Source organism: Festucalex cinctus, chromosome 21, assembly GCF_051991245.1.
Source record: "Festucalex cinctus isolate MCC-2025b chromosome 21, RoL_Fcin_1.0, whole genome shotgun sequence".
In the NCBI taxonomy this organism is placed as follows: domain Eukaryota; kingdom Metazoa; phylum Chordata; class Actinopteri; order Syngnathiformes; family Syngnathidae; genus Festucalex; species Festucalex cinctus.
In genome coordinates, this window is record NC_135431.1 from 1321946 (window position 1) to 1337658 (window position 15713).

At 29.0% G+C, this 15713-nt stretch overlaps 1 protein-coding gene across 9 annotated transcripts in view; it reads left to right on the forward strand.

Moving 5' to 3' along the window:
* The window catches only part of LOC144010741 (uncharacterized), a 256051-nt gene that overhangs the window by 140290 nt on the left and 100048 nt on the right, over positions 1–15713 (forward strand). The window lies entirely within an intron of this gene.

Sequence of the window (15713 nt, forward strand, 5' to 3'; positions counted from 1 at the left end):
GGCGTTTTTTTATTTTGCTAATAAAACGACCATGTATAGTAAGGCGTTTTTTATCTTGTTAAAAAAACGACCATGTATAGTAAGGCGTTTTTTATTCTGTAAAAAAACGACCATGTATAGTAAGGCGTTTTTTTATTTTGCTAATAAAACGACCATGTATAGTAAGGCGTTTTTTATCTTGTTAAAAAAACGACCATGTATAGTAAGGCGTTTTTTATTCTGTAAAAAAACGACCATGTATAGTAAGGCGTTTTTTATTCTGTTAAAAAAACGACCATGTATAGTAAGGCGTTTTTTATCTTGTTAAAAAAACGACCATGTATAGTAAGGCGTTTTTTATACTGTAAAAAAACGACAATGTATAGTAAGGCGTTTTTTATCTTGTTAAAAAAACGACCATGTATAGTAAGGCGTTTTTTATTCTGTAAAAAAACGACCATGTATAGTAAGGCGTTTTTTATTTTGCTAATAAAACGACCATGTATAGTAAGGCGTTTTTTATCTTGTTAAAAAAACGACCATGTATAGTAAGGCGTTTTTTATCTTGTTAAAAAAACGACCATGTATAGTAAGGCGTTTTTTATCTTGTTAAAAAAACGACCATGTATAGTAAGGCGTTTTTTATCTTGTTAAAAAAACGACCATGTATAGTAAGGCGTTTTTTATTCTGTAAAAAAAACGACCATGTATAGTAAGGCGTTTTTTATTCTGTTAAAAAAACGACCATGTATAGTAAGGCGTTTTTTATTCTGTTAAAAAACGACCATGTATAGTAAGGCGTTTTTTATTTGGTTAAAAAAACGACCATGTATAGTAAGGCTTTTTTTATTCTGTTAAAAAAACGACCATGTATAGTAAGGCGTTTTTTATTCTGTTAAAAAAACGACCATGTATAGTAAGGCGTTTTTTATTCTGTAAAAAAACGACCATGTATAGTAAGGCGTTTTTTATTCTGTTAAAAAAACGACCATGTATAGTAAGGCGTTTTTTATTCTGTTAAAAAACGACCATGTATAGTAAGGCGTTTTTTATTTTGTGAAAAAAACGATCATGTATAGTAAGGCGTTTTTTATTCTGTTAAAAAAACGACCATGTATAGTAAGGCGTTTTTTATTCTGTTAAAAAAAACGACCATGTATAGTAAGGCGTTTTTTATTCTGTAAAAAAACGACCATGTATAGTAAGGCGTTTTTTATCTTGTTAAAAAAACGACCATGTATAGTAAGGCGTTTTTTATACTGTAAAAAAACGACAATGTATAGTAAGGCGTTTATTATCTTGTTAAAAAAACGACCATGTATAGTAAGGCGTTTTTTATCTTGTTAAAAAAACGACCATGTATAGTAAGGTGTTTTTTATCTTGTTAAAAAAACGAGCATGTATAGTAAGGCGTTTTTTATTCTGTAAAAAAACGACCATGTATAGTAAGGCGTTTTTTATTTTGCTAATAAAACGACCATGTATAGTAAGGCGTTTTTTATTCTGTTAAAAAAACGACCATGTATAGTAAGGCGTTTTTTATTCTGTTAAAAAAAACGACCATGTATAGTAAGGCGTTTTTTATTCTGTAAAAAAACGACCATGTATAGTAAGGTGTATTTATACTGTAAAAAAACGACAATGTATAGTAAGGCGTTTATTATCTTGTTAAAAAAACGACCATGTATAGTAAGGCGTTTTTTATCTTGTTAAAAAAACGACTATGTATAGTAAGGCGTTTTTTATTCTGTTAAAAAAACGACCATGTATAGTAAGGTGTTTTTTATCTTGTTAAAAAAACGACCATGTATAGTAAGGCGTTTTTTATTCTGTAAAAAAACGACCATGTATAGTAAGGCGTTTTTTATTTTGCTAATAAAACGACCATGTATAGTAAGGCGTTTTTTATCTTGTTAAAAAAACGACCATGTATAGTAAGGCGTTTTTTATCTTGTTAAAAAAACGACCATATATAGTAAGGCGTTTTTTATCTTGTTAAAAAAACGACCATGTATAGTAAGGCGTTTTTTATCTTGTTAAAAAAACGACCATGTATAGTAAGGCGTTTTTTATCTTGTTAAAAAAACGACCATATATAGTAAGGCGTTTTTTATCTTGTTAAAAAAACGACCATGTATAGTAAGGCGTTTTTTATCTTGTTAAAAAAACGACCATGTATAGTAAGGCGTTTTTTATCTTGTTAAAAAAACGACCATGTATAGTAAGGCGTTTTTTTTCTTGTTAAAAAAACGGCAATGTATAGTAAGGCGTTTTTTATTCTATAAAAAAACGACCATGTATAGTAAGGCGTTTTTTATCTTGTTAAAAAAACGACCATGTATAGTAAGGCGTTTTTTATTTGGTTAAAAAAACGACCATGTATAGTAAGGCGTTTTTTATCTTGTTAAAAAAACGACCATGTATAGTAAGGCGTTTTTTATTCTATAAAAAAACGACCATGTATAGTAAGGCGTTTTTTATCTTGTTAAAAAAACGACCATGTATAGTAAGGCGTTTTTTATTTGGTTAAAAAAACGACCATGTATAGTAAGGCATTTTTTATTTTATTAAAAAAACGACCATGTATAGTAAGGCGTTTTTTATTCTGTAAAAAAACGACCATGTATAGTAAGGCGTTTTTTATTCTGTTAAAAAAACGACCATGTATAGTAAGGCGTTTTTTATTTGATTAAAAAAACGACCATGTATAGTAAGGCGTTTTTTATCTTGTTAAAAAACGGCCATGTATAGTAAGGCGTTTTTTATTCTGTTAAAAAAACGATCATGTATAGTAAGGCGTTTTTTATTTGATTAAAAAAACGGCAATGTATAGTAAGGTGTTTTTTATTCTGTTAAAAAAAAACGACCATGTATAGTAAGGCGTTTTTTATTCTGTTAAAAAAATGACCATGTATAGTAAGGCGTTTTTTATTTTGCTAAAAAAACGACCATGTATAGTAGGGCGTTTTTTTTTTTGTTAAAAAAAACGGCCATGTATAGTAAGGCGTTTTTTATTCTGTAAAAAAAACCCTTACTATTCATGGTCGTTTTTTTAACCAAATAAAAAACGCCGTTTTTTATTCTGTAAAAAAACGACCATGTATAGTAAGGCGTTTTTTATCTTGTTAAAAAAACGACCATGTATAGTAAGGCGTTTTTTATCTTGTTAAAAAAACGACCATGTATAGTAAGGCGTTTTTTATTCTGTTAAAAAAACGACCATGTATAGTAAGGCTTTTTTTATTCTGTTAAAAAAACGACCATGTATAGTAAGGCGTTTTTTATTCTGTAAAAAAACGACCATGTATAGTAAGGCGTTTTTTATCTTATTAAAAAAACGACCATGTATAGTAAGGCGTTTTTTATTCTGTTAAAAAAACGACCATGTATAGTAAGGTGTTTTTTATCTTGTTAAAAAAACGACCATGTATAGTAAGGCGTTTTTTATTCTGTAAAAAAACGACCATGTATAGTAAGGCGTTTTTTATTTTGCTAATAAAACGACCATGTATAGTAAGGCGTTTTTTATCTTGTTAAAAAAACGACCATGTATAGTAAGGCGTTTTTTATCTTGTTAAAAAAACGACCATGTATAGTAAGGCGTTTTTTATTCTGTAAAAAAACGACCATGTATAGTAAGGCGTTTTTTATTTTGCTAATAAAACGACCATGTATAGTAAGGCGTTTTTTATTCTGTTAAAAAAATGACCATGTATAGTAAGGCGTTTTTTATTTGACTAAAAAAATGACCATGTACAGTAAGGCGTTTTTTTTCCCCCCTAAAAAAACGACCATGTATAGTAAGGCGTTTTTTATCCTGTTAAAAAAACGACCATGTATAGTAAGGAGTTTTTTATTTGACTAAAAAAATGACCATGTATAGTAAGGCGTTTTTTATTCTGTTAAAAAAACGACCATGTATAGTAAGGCGTTTTTTATTTGGTTAAAAAAACGACCATGTATAGTAAGGCGTTTTTTATTTTGCTAAAAAAACGACCATGTATAGTAAGGCGTTTTTTATTCTGTAAAAAAAACGACCATGTATAGTAAGGCGTTTTTTATTCTGTAAAAAAAACGACCATGTATAGTAAGGCGTTTTTTATTTGGTTAAAAAAACGACCATGTATAGTAAGGCGTTTTTTATTTGGTTAAAAAAACGACCATGTATAGTAAGGCGTTTTTTATTTGACTAAAAAAATGACCATGTATAGTAAGGCGTTTTTTATTTGACTAAAAAAATGACCATGTATAGTAAGGCGTTTTTTATTTGACTAAAAAAATGACCATGTATAGTAAGGCGTTTTTTATTTGGTTAAAAAAACGACCATGTATAGTAAGGCGTTTTTTATTCTGTTAAAAAAACGACCATGTATAGTAAGGCGTTTTTTATTTGATTAAAAAAACGACCATGTATAGTAAGGCGTTTTTTATTCTGTTAAAAAAACGACCATGTATAGTAAGGCGTTTTTTATTTGATTAAAAAAACGACCATGTATAGTAAGGCGTTTTTTATTCTGTTAAAAAAACGACCATGTATAGTAAGGCGTTTTTTATTTGACTAAAAAAACGACCATCTATAGTAAGGCGTTTTTTATTTGACTAAAAAAACGACCATGTATAGTAAGGCGTTTTTTATTTGACTAAAAAAACGACCATGTATAGTAAGGCGTTTTTTATTTGGTTAAAAAAACGACCATGTATAGTAAGGCGTTTTTTATTTGACTAAAAAAATGACCATGTATAGTAAGGCGTTTTTTATTTGACTAAAAAAACGACCATGTATAGTAAGGCGTTTTTTATTTGACTAAAAAAACGACCATGTATAGTAAGGCGTTTTTTATTTGGTTAAAAAAACGACCATGTATAGTAAGGCGTTTTTTATTTGGTTAAAAAAACGACCATGTATAGTAAGGCGTTTTTTATTTGACTAAAAAAACGACCATGTATAGTAAGGCGTTTTTTATTCTGTTAAAAAAACGACCATGTATAGTAAGGCGTTTTTTATTTGGTTAAAAAAACGACCATGTATAGTAAGGCGTTTTTTATTCTGTTAAAAAAACGACCATGTATAGTAAGGCGTTTTTTATTCTGTTAAAAAAACGACCATGTATAGTAAGGCGTTTTTTATTTGACTAAAAAAATGACCATGTATAGTAAGGCGTTTTTTATTTGACTAAAAAAACGACCATGTATAGTAAGGCGTTTTTTATTTGACTAAAAAAATGACCATGTATAGTAAGGCGTTTTTTATTTGACTAAAAAAATGACCATGTATAGTAAGGCGTTTTTTATTTTGTTAAAAAAACGACCATGTATAGTAAGGCGTTTTTTATTTGGTTAAAAAAACGACCATGTATAGTAAGGCGTTTTTTATTCTGTTAAAAAAACGACCATGTATAGTAAGGCGTTTTTTATTTGACTAAAAAAACGACCATGTATAGTAAGGCGTTTTTTATTTGACTAAAAAAACGACCATGTATAGTAAGGCGTTTTTTATTTGGTTAAAAAACGACCATGTATAGTAAGGCGTTTTTTATTTGGTTAAAAAAACGACCATGTATAGTAAGGCGTTTTTTATTCTGTTAAAAAAACGACCATGTATAGTAAGGCGTTTTTTATTTGGTTAAAAAAACGACCATGTATAGTAAGGCGTTTTTTATTTTGCTAAAAAAACGACCATGTATAGTAAGGCGTTTTTTATTCTGTAAAAAAAACGACCATGTATAGTAAGGCGTTTTTTATTTTGCTAAAAAAACGACCATGTATAGTAAGGCGTTTTTTATTCTGTAAAAAAAACGACCTTGTATAGTAAGGCGTTTTTTATTCTGTAAAAAAAACGACCATGTATAGTAAGGCGTTTTTTATTTGGTTAAAAAAACGACCATGTATAGTAAGGCGTTTTTTATTCTGTAAAAAAAACGACCATGTATAGTAAGGCGTTTTTTATTTTGCTAAAAAAACGACCATGTATAGTAAGGCGTTTTTTATTCTGTAAAAAAAACGACCATGTATAGTAAGGCGTTTTTTACTCTGTAAAAAAAACGACCATGTATAGTAAGGCGTTTTTTATTCTGTAAAAAAAACGACCATGTATAGTAAGGCGTTTTTTATTCTGTAAAAAAAACGACCATGTATAGTAAGGCGTTTTTTATTTGGTTAAAAAAACGACCATGTATAGTAAGGCGTTTTTTATTCTGTAAAAAAACGACCATGTATAGTAAGGCGTTTTTTATTTTGTTAAAAAAACGACCATGTATAGTAAGGCGTTTTTTATTCTGTAAAAAAACGACCATATATAGTAAGGCGTTTTTTATTTGACTAAAAAAATGACCATGTATAGTAAGGCGTTTTTTTTCCCCCCTAAAAAAACGACCATGTATAGTAAGGCGTTTTTTATTCTGTAAAAAAAACGACCATGTATAGTAAGGTGTTTTTTATTTGGTTAAAAAAACGACCATGTATAGTAAGGCGTTTTTTATTCTGTTAAAAAAAACGACCATGTATAGTAAGGCGTTTTTTATTCTGTTAAAAAAACGACCATGTACAGTAAGGCGTTTTTTATTTGACTAAAAAAACGACCATGTATAGTAAGGCGTTTTTTATTTGACTAAAAAAATGACCATGTATAGTAAGGCGTTTTTTTTCCCCCCTAAAAAAACGACCATGTATAGTAAGGCGTTTTTTATTCTGTAAAAAAAACGACCATGTATAGTAAGGCGTTTTTTATTTGACTAAAAAAACGACCATGTATAGTAAGGCGTTTTTTATTCTGTTAAAAAAACGACCATGTATAGTAAGGCGTTTTTTATTCTGTTAAAAAAACGACCATGTATAGTAAGGCGTTTTTTATTTTGTGAAAAAAATGACCATGTATAGTAAGGCGTTTTTTATTTGGTTAAAAAAACGACCATGTATAGTAAGGCGTTTTTTATTCTGTAAAAAAAACGACCATGTATAGTAAGGTTTTTTTTATCTTGTTAAAAAAACGACCATGTATAGTAAGGCGTTTTTTATTCTGTTAAAAAAACGACCATGTATAGTAAGGCGTTTTTTATTTGACTAAAAAAACGACCATGTATAGTAAGGCGTTTTTTATTTGACTAAAAAAACGACCATGTATAGTAAGGCGTTTTTTATTTGACTAAAAAAACGACCATGTATAGTAAGGCGTTTTTTATTCTGTAAAAAAACGACCATGTATAGTAAGGCGTTTTTTATCTTGTTAAAAAAACGACCATGTATAGTAAGGCGTTTTTTATCTTGTTAAAAAAACGACCATGTATAGTAAGGCGTTTTTTATCTTGTTAAAAAAACGGCCATGTATAGTAAGGCGTTTTTTATTTGGTTAAAAAAACGACCATGTATAGTAAGGCGTTTTTTATCTTGTTAAAAAAACGGCCATGTATAGTAAGGCGTTTTTTATTCTGGTAAAAAAATGACCATGTATAGTAAGGCGTTTTTTATCTTGTTAAAAAAACGACCATCTATAGTAAGGCGTTTTTTATTTGACTAAAAAAACGACCATGTATAGTAAGGCGTTTTTTATTTGACTAAAAAAATGACCATGTATAGTAAGGCGTTTTTTATTTGACTAAAAAAACGACCATGTATAGTAAGGCGTTTTTTATTTGACTAAAAAAACGACCATGTATAGTAAGGCGTTTTTTATTTGGTTAAAAAAACGACCATGTATAGTAAGGCGTTTTTTATTTGGTTAAAAAAACGACCATGTATAGTAAGGCGTTTTTTATTTGACTAAAAAAACGACCATGTATAGTAAGGCGTTTTTTATTCTGTAAAAAAAACGACCATGTATAGTAAGGCGTTTTTTATTTGATTAAAAAAACGGCCATGTATAGTAAGGCGTTTTTTATTTTGCTAATAAAACGACCATGTATAGTAAGGCGTTTTTTATTTGATTAAAAAAACGGCCATGTATAGTAAGGCGTTTTTTATTCTGTTAAAAAAACGACCATGTATAGTAAGGCGTTTTTTATTTTGCTAAAAAAACGGCCATGTATAGTAAGGCGTTTTTTATCTTGTTAAAAAAACGACCATGTATAGTAAGGCGTTTTTTATCTTGTTAAAAAAACGACCATGTATAGTAAGGCGTTTTTTATCTTGTTAAAAAAACGACCATGTATAGTAAGGCGTTTTTTATTCTGTTAAAAAACGACCATGTATAGTAAGGCGTTTTTTATTTGGTTAAAAAAACGACCATGTATAGTAAGGCGTTTTTTATTCTGTAAAAAAACGACCATGTATAGTAAGGCGTTTTTTATTTTGTTAAAAAAACGACCATGTATAGTAAGGCGTTTTTTATTCTGTAAAAAAACGACCATATATAGTAAGGCGTTTTTTATTTGACTAAAAAAATGACCATGTATAGTAAGGCGTTTTTTTTCCCCCCTAAAAAAACGACCATGTATAGTAAGGCGTTTTTTATTCTGTAAAAAAAACGACCATGTATAGTAAGGCGTTTTTTATTTGGTTAAAAAAACGACCATGTATAGTCAGGCGTTTTTTTATCTTGTTAAAAAAACGACCATGTATAGTAAGGCGTTTTTTATTCTGTAAAAAAAACGACCATGTATAGTAAGGCGTTTTTTATTTGGTTAAAAAAACGACCATGTATAGTAAGGCGTTTTTTATTCTGTAAAAAAACGACCATGTATAGTAAGGCGTTTTTTATTTTGTTAAAAAAACGACCATGTATAGTAAGGCGTTTTTTATTCTGTAAAAAAACGACCATATATAGTAAGGCGTTTTTTATTTGACTAAAAAAATGACCATGTATAGTAAGGCGTTTTTTTTCCCCCCTAAAAAAACGACCATGTATAGTAAGGCGTTTTTTATTCTGTAAAAAAAACGACCATGTATAGTAAGGTGTTTTTTATTTGGTTAAAAAAACGACCATGTATAGTAAGGCGTTTTTTATTCTGTTAAAAAAAACGACCATGTATAGTAAGGCGTTTTTTATTCTGTTAAAAAAACGACCATGTACAGTAAGGCGTTTTTTATTTGACTAAAAAAACGACCATGTATAGTAAGGCGTTTTTTATTTGACTAAAAAAATGACCATGTATAGTAAGGCGTTTTTTTTCCCCCCTAAAAAAACGACCATGTATAGTAAGGCGTTTTTTATTCTGTAAAAAAAACGACCATGTATAGTAAGGCGTTTTTTATTTGACTAAAAAAACGACCATGTATAGTAAGGCGTTTTTTATTCTGTTAAAAAAACGACCATGTATAGTAAGGCGTTTTTTATTCTGTTAAAAAAACGACCATGTATAGTAAGGCGTTTTTTATTTTGTGAAAAAAATGACCATGTATAGTAAGGCGTTTTTTATTTGGTTAAAAAAACGACCATGTATAGTCAGGCGTTTTTTTATCTTGTTAAAAAAACGACCATGTATAGTAAGGCGTTTTTTATTCTGTAAAAAAAACGACCATGTATAGTAAGGTTTTTTTTATCTTGTTAAAAAAACGACCATGTATAGTAAGGCGTTTTTTATTCTGTTAAAAAAACGACCATGTATAGTAAGGCGTTTTTTATTTGACTAAAAAAACGACCATGTATAGTAAGGCGTTTTTTATTTGACTAAAAAAACGACCATGTATAGTAAGGCGTTTTTTATTTGACTAAAAAAACGACCATGTATAGTAAGGCGTTTTTTATTCTGTAAAAAAACGACCATGTATAGTAAGGCGTTTTTTATCTTGTTAAAAAAACGACCATGTATAGTAAGGCGTTTTTTATCTTGTTAAAAAAACGACCATGTATAGTAAGGCGTTTTTTATCTTGTTAAAAAAACGGCCATGTATAGTAAGGCGTTTTTTATTTGGTTAAAAAAACGACCATGTATAGTAAGGCGTTTTTTATCTTGTTAAAAAAACGGCCATGTATAGTAAGGCGTTTTTTATTCTGGTAAAAAAATGACCATGTATAGTAAGGCGTTTTTTATCTTGTTAAAAAAACGACCATCTATAGTAAGGCGTTTTTTATTTGACTAAAAAAACGACCATGTATAGTAAGGCGTTTTTTATTTGACTAAAAAAATGACCATGTATAGTAAGGCGTTTTTTATTTGACTAAAAAAACGACCATGTATAGTAAGGCGTTTTTTATTTGACTAAAAAAACGACCATGTATAGTAAGGCGTTTTTTATTTGGTTAAAAAAACGACCATGTATAGTAAGGCGTTTTTTATTTGGTTAAAAAAACGACCATGTATAGTAAGGCGTTTTTTATTTGACTAAAAAAACGACCATGTATAGTAAGGCGTTTTTTATTCTGTTAAAAAAACGACCATGTATAGTAAGGCGTTTTTTATTTGGTTAAAAAAACGACCATGTATAGTAAGGCGTTTTTTATTTTGCTAAAAAAACGACTAGTAAGGCGTTTTTTATTCTGTAAAAAAAACGACCATGTATAGTAAGGCGTTTTTTATTTGGTTAAAAAAACGACCATGTATAGTAAGGCGTTTTTTATTTTGCTAAAAAAACGACCATGTATAGTAAGGCGTTTTTTATTCTGTTAAAAAAAACGACCATGTATAGTAAGGCGTTTTTTATTCTGTAAAAAAACGACCATGTATAGTAAGGCGTTTTTTATTCTGTTAAAAAAATGACCATGTATAGTAAGGCGTTTTTTATTTGACTAAAAAAATGACCATGTATAGTAAGGCGTTTTTTATTCTGTTAAAAAAAACGACCATGTATAGTAAGGCGTTTTTTATTCTGTAAAAAAACGACCATGTATAGTAAGGCGTTTTTTATTTGGTTAAAAAAACGACCATGTATAGTAAGGCGTTTTTTATTTGACTAAAAAAATGACCATGTATAGTAAGGCGTTTTTTATTCTGTTAAAAAAAACGACCATGTATAGTAAGGCGTTTTTTATTCTGTAAAAAAACGACCATGTATAGTAAGGCGTTTTTTATTCTGTTAAAAAAATGACCATGTATAGTAAGGCGTTTTTTATTTGACTAAAAAAATGACCATGTATAGTAAGGCGTTTTTTATTCTGTTAAAAAAAACGACCATGTATAGTAAGGCGTTTTTTATTCTGTAAAAAAACGACCATGTATAGTAAGGCGTTTTTTATTTGACTAAAAAAACGACCATGTATAGTAAGGCGTTTTTTATTTGACTAAAAAAACGACCATGTATAGTAAGGCGTTTTTTATTCTGTTAAAAAAACGACCATGTATAGTAAGGCGTTTTTTATTCTGTTAAAAAAACGACCATGTATAGTAAGGCGTTTTTTATTTGGTTAAAAAACGACCATGTATAGTAAGGAGTTTTTTATTTTGCTAAAAAAACGACCATGTATAGTAAGGCGTTTTTTATTCTGTTAAAAAAACGACCATGTATAGTAAGGCGTTTTTTATTTGACTAAAAAAACGACCATGTATAGTAAGGCATTTTTTATTTGGTTAAAAAAACGACCATGTATAGTAAGGCGTTTTTTATTTGACTAAAAAAATGACCGTGTATAGTAAGGCGTTTTTTATTTGGTTAAAAAAACGACCATGTATAGTAAGGCGTTTTTTATTCTGTTAAAAAAACGACCATGTATAGTAAGGCGTTTTTTATTTGACTAAAAAAATGACCATGTATAGTAAGGCGTTTTTTATTTGACTAAAAAAATGACCATGTATAGTAAGGCGTTTTTTATTTGACTAAAAAAATGACCATGTATAGTAAGGCGTTTTTTATTTGGTTAAAAAACGACCATGTATAGTAAGGCGTTTTTTATTATGTTAAAAAAACGACCATGTATAGTAAGGCGTTTTTTATTTGACTAAAAAAATGACCATGTATAGTAAGGCGTTTTTTATTTGACTAAAAAAATGACCATGTATAGTAAGGCGTTTTTTATTTTGTTAAAAAAAACGACCATGTATAGTAAGGCGTTTTTTATTCTGTTAAAAAAACGACCATGTATAGTAAGGCGTTTTTTATTTGGTTAAAAAAACGACCATGTATAGTAAGGCGTTTTTTATTTTGCTAAAAAAACGACCATGTATAGTAAGGCGTTTTTTATTTGGTTAAAAAAACGACCATGTATAGTAAGGCGTTTTTTATTCTGGTAAAAAAACGACCATGTATAGTAAGGCGTTTTTTATTCTGTAAAAAAAACGACCATGTATAGTAAGGCGTTTTTTATTCTGTAAAAAAAACGACCATGTATAGTAAGGCGTTTTTTATTTGGTTAAAAAAACGACCATGTATAGTAAGGCGTTTTTTATTCTGTTAAAAAAACGACCATGTATAGTAAGGCGTTTTTTATTTGACTAAAAAAATGACCATGTATAGTAAGGCGTTTTTTTCCCCCCCTAAAAAAACGACCATGTATAGTAAGGCGTTTTTTATCCTGTTAAAAAAACGACCATGTATAGTAAGGCGTTTTTTATTTGATTAAAAAAACGACCATGTATAGTAAGGCGTTTTTTATTCTGTTAAAAAAAACGACCATGTATAGTAAGGCGTTTTTTATCCTGTTAAAAAAACGACCATGTATAGTAAGGCGTTTTTTATTTGGTTAAAAAAACGACCATGTATAGTAAGGCGTTTTTTATTTGGTTAAAAAAACGACCATGTATAGTAAGGCGTTTTTTATTTGACTAAAAAAACGACCATGTATAGTAAGGCGTTTTTTATTCTGTTAAAAAAACGACCATGTATAGTAAGGCGTTTTTTATTTGGTTAAAAAAACGACCATGTATAGTAAGGCGTTTTTTATTTTGCTAAAAAAACGACTAGTAAGGCGTTTTTTATTCTGTAAAAAAAACGACCATGTATAGTAAGGCGTTTTTTATTTGGTTAAAAAAACGACCATGTATAGTAAGGCGTTTTTTATTTTGCTAAAAAAACGACCATGTATAGTAAGGCGTTTTTTATTCTGTTAAAAAAAACGACCATGTATAGTAAGGCGTTTTTTATTCTGTAAAAAAACGACCATGTATAGTAAGGCGTTTTTTATTCTGTTAAAAAAATGACCATGTATAGTAAGGCGTTTTTTATTTGACTAAAAAAATGACCATGTATAGTAAGGCGTTTTTTATTCTGTTAAAAAAAACGACCATGTATAGTAAGGCGTTTTTTATTCTGTAAAAAAACGACCATGTATAGTAAGGCGTTTTTTATTTGGTTAAAAAAACGACCATGTATAGTAAGGCGTTTTTTATTTGACTAAAAAAATGACCATGTATAGTAAGGCGTTTTTTATTCTGTTAAAAAAAACGACCATGTATAGTAAGGCGTTTTTTATTCTGTAAAAAAACGACCATGTATAGTAAGGCGTTTTTTATTCTGTTAAAAAAATGACCATGTATAGTAAGGCGTTTTTTATTTGACTAAAAAAATGACCATGTATAGTAAGGCGTTTTTTATTCTGTTAAAAAAAACGACCATGTATAGTAAGGCGTTTTTTATTCTGTAAAAAAACGACCATGTATAGTAAGGCGTTTTTTATTTGACTAAAAAAACGACCATGTATAGTAAGGCGTTTTTTATTTGACTAAAAAAACGACCATGTATAGTAAGGCGTTTTTTATTCTGTTAAAAAAACGACCATGTATAGTAAGGCGTTTTTTATTCTGTTAAAAAAACGACCATGTATAGTAAGGCGTTTTTTATTTGGTTAAAAAACGACCATGTATAGTAAGGAGTTTTTTATTTTGCTAAAAAAACGACCATGTATAGTAAGGCGTTTTTTATTCTGTTAAAAAAACGACCATGTATAGTAAGGCGTTTTTTATTTGACTAAAAAAACGACCATGTATAGTAAGGCATTTTTTATTTGGTTAAAAAAACGACCATGTATAGTAAGGCGTTTTTTATTTGACTAAAAAAATGACCGTGTATAGTAAGGCGTTTTTTATTTGGTTAAAAAAACGACCATGTATAGTAAGGCGTTTTTTATTCTGTTAAAAAAACGACCATGTATAGTAAGGCGTTTTTTATTTGACTAAAAAAATGACCATGTATAGTAAGGCGTTTTTTATTTGACTAAAAAAATGACCATGTATAGTAAGGCGTTTTTTATTTGACTAAAAAAATGACCATGTATAGTAAGGCGTTTTTTATTTGGTTAAAAAACGACCATGTATAGTAAGGCGTTTTTTATTATGTTAAAAAAACGACCATGTATAGTAAGGCGTTTTTTATTTGACTAAAAAAATGACCATGTATAGTAAGGCGTTTTTTATTTGACTAAAAAAATGACCATGTATAGTAAGGCGTTTTTTATTTTGTTAAAAAAAACGACCATGTATAGTAAGGCGTTTTTTATTCTGTTAAAAAAACGACCATGTATAGTAAGGCGTTTTTTATTTGGTTAAAAAAACGACCATGTATAGTAAGGCGTTTTTTATTTTGCTAAAAAAACGACCATGTATAGTAAGGCGTTTTTTATTTGGTTAAAAAAACGACCATGTATAGTAAGGCGTTTTTTATTCTGGTAAAAAAACGACCATGTATAGTAAGGCGTTTTTTATTCTGTAAAAAAAACGACCATGTATAGTAAGGCGTTTTTTATTCTGTAAAAAAAACGACCATGTATAGTAAGGCGTTTTTTATTTGGTTAAAAAAACGACCATGTATAGTAAGGCGTTTTTTATTCTGTTAAAAAAACGACCATGTATAGTAAGGCGTTTTTTATTTGACTAAAAAAATGACCATGTATAGTAAGGCGTTTTTTTCCCCCCCTAAAAAAACGACCATGTATAGTAAGGCGTTTTTTATCCTGTTAAAAAAACGACCATGTATAGTAAGGCGTTTTTTATTTGATTAAAAAAACGACCATGTATAGTAAGGCGTTTTTTATTCTGTTAAAAAAAACGACCATGTATAGTAAGGCGTTTTTTATTCTGTAAAAAAACGACCATGTATAGTAAGGCGTTTTTTATTTGACTAAAAAAACGACCATGTATAGTAAGGCGTTTTTTATTTGACTAAAAAAACGACCATGTATAGTAAGGCGTTTTTTATTCTGTTAAAAAAACGACCATGTATAGTAAGGCGTTTTTTATTCTGTTAAAAAAACGACCATGTATAGTAAGGAGTTTTTTATTTTGCTAAAAAAACGACCATGTATAGTAAGGCGTTTTTTATTCTGTTAAAAAAACGACCATGTATAGTAAGGCGTTTTTTATTTGACTAAAAAAACGACCATGTATAGTAAGGCGTTTTTTATTTGGTTAAAAAAACGACCATGTATAGTAAGGCGTTTTTTATTTGACTAAAAAAATGACCGTGTATAGTAAGGCGTTTTTTATTTGGTTAAAAAAACGACCATGTATAGTAAGGCGTTTTTTATTTTGTTAAAAAAACGACCATGTATAGTAAGGCGTTTTTTATTTGACTAAAAAAATGACCATGTATAGTAAGGCGTTTTTTATTTGACTAAAAAAACGACCATGTATAGTAAGGCGTTTTTTATTTGACTAAAAAAATGACCATGTATAGTAAGGCGTTTTTTATTTGGTTAAAAAACGACCATGTATAGTAAGGCGTTTTTTATTCTGTTAAAAAAACGACCATGTATAGTAAGGCGTTTTTTATTCTGTAAAAAAAATGACCATGTATAGTAAGGCGTTTTTTATTTGACTAAAAAAACGACCATGTATAGTAAGGCGTTTTTTATTTGACTAAAAAAACGACCATGTATAGTAAGGCGTTTTTTATTCTGTTAAAAAAAACCACCATGTATAGTAAGGCGTTTTTTA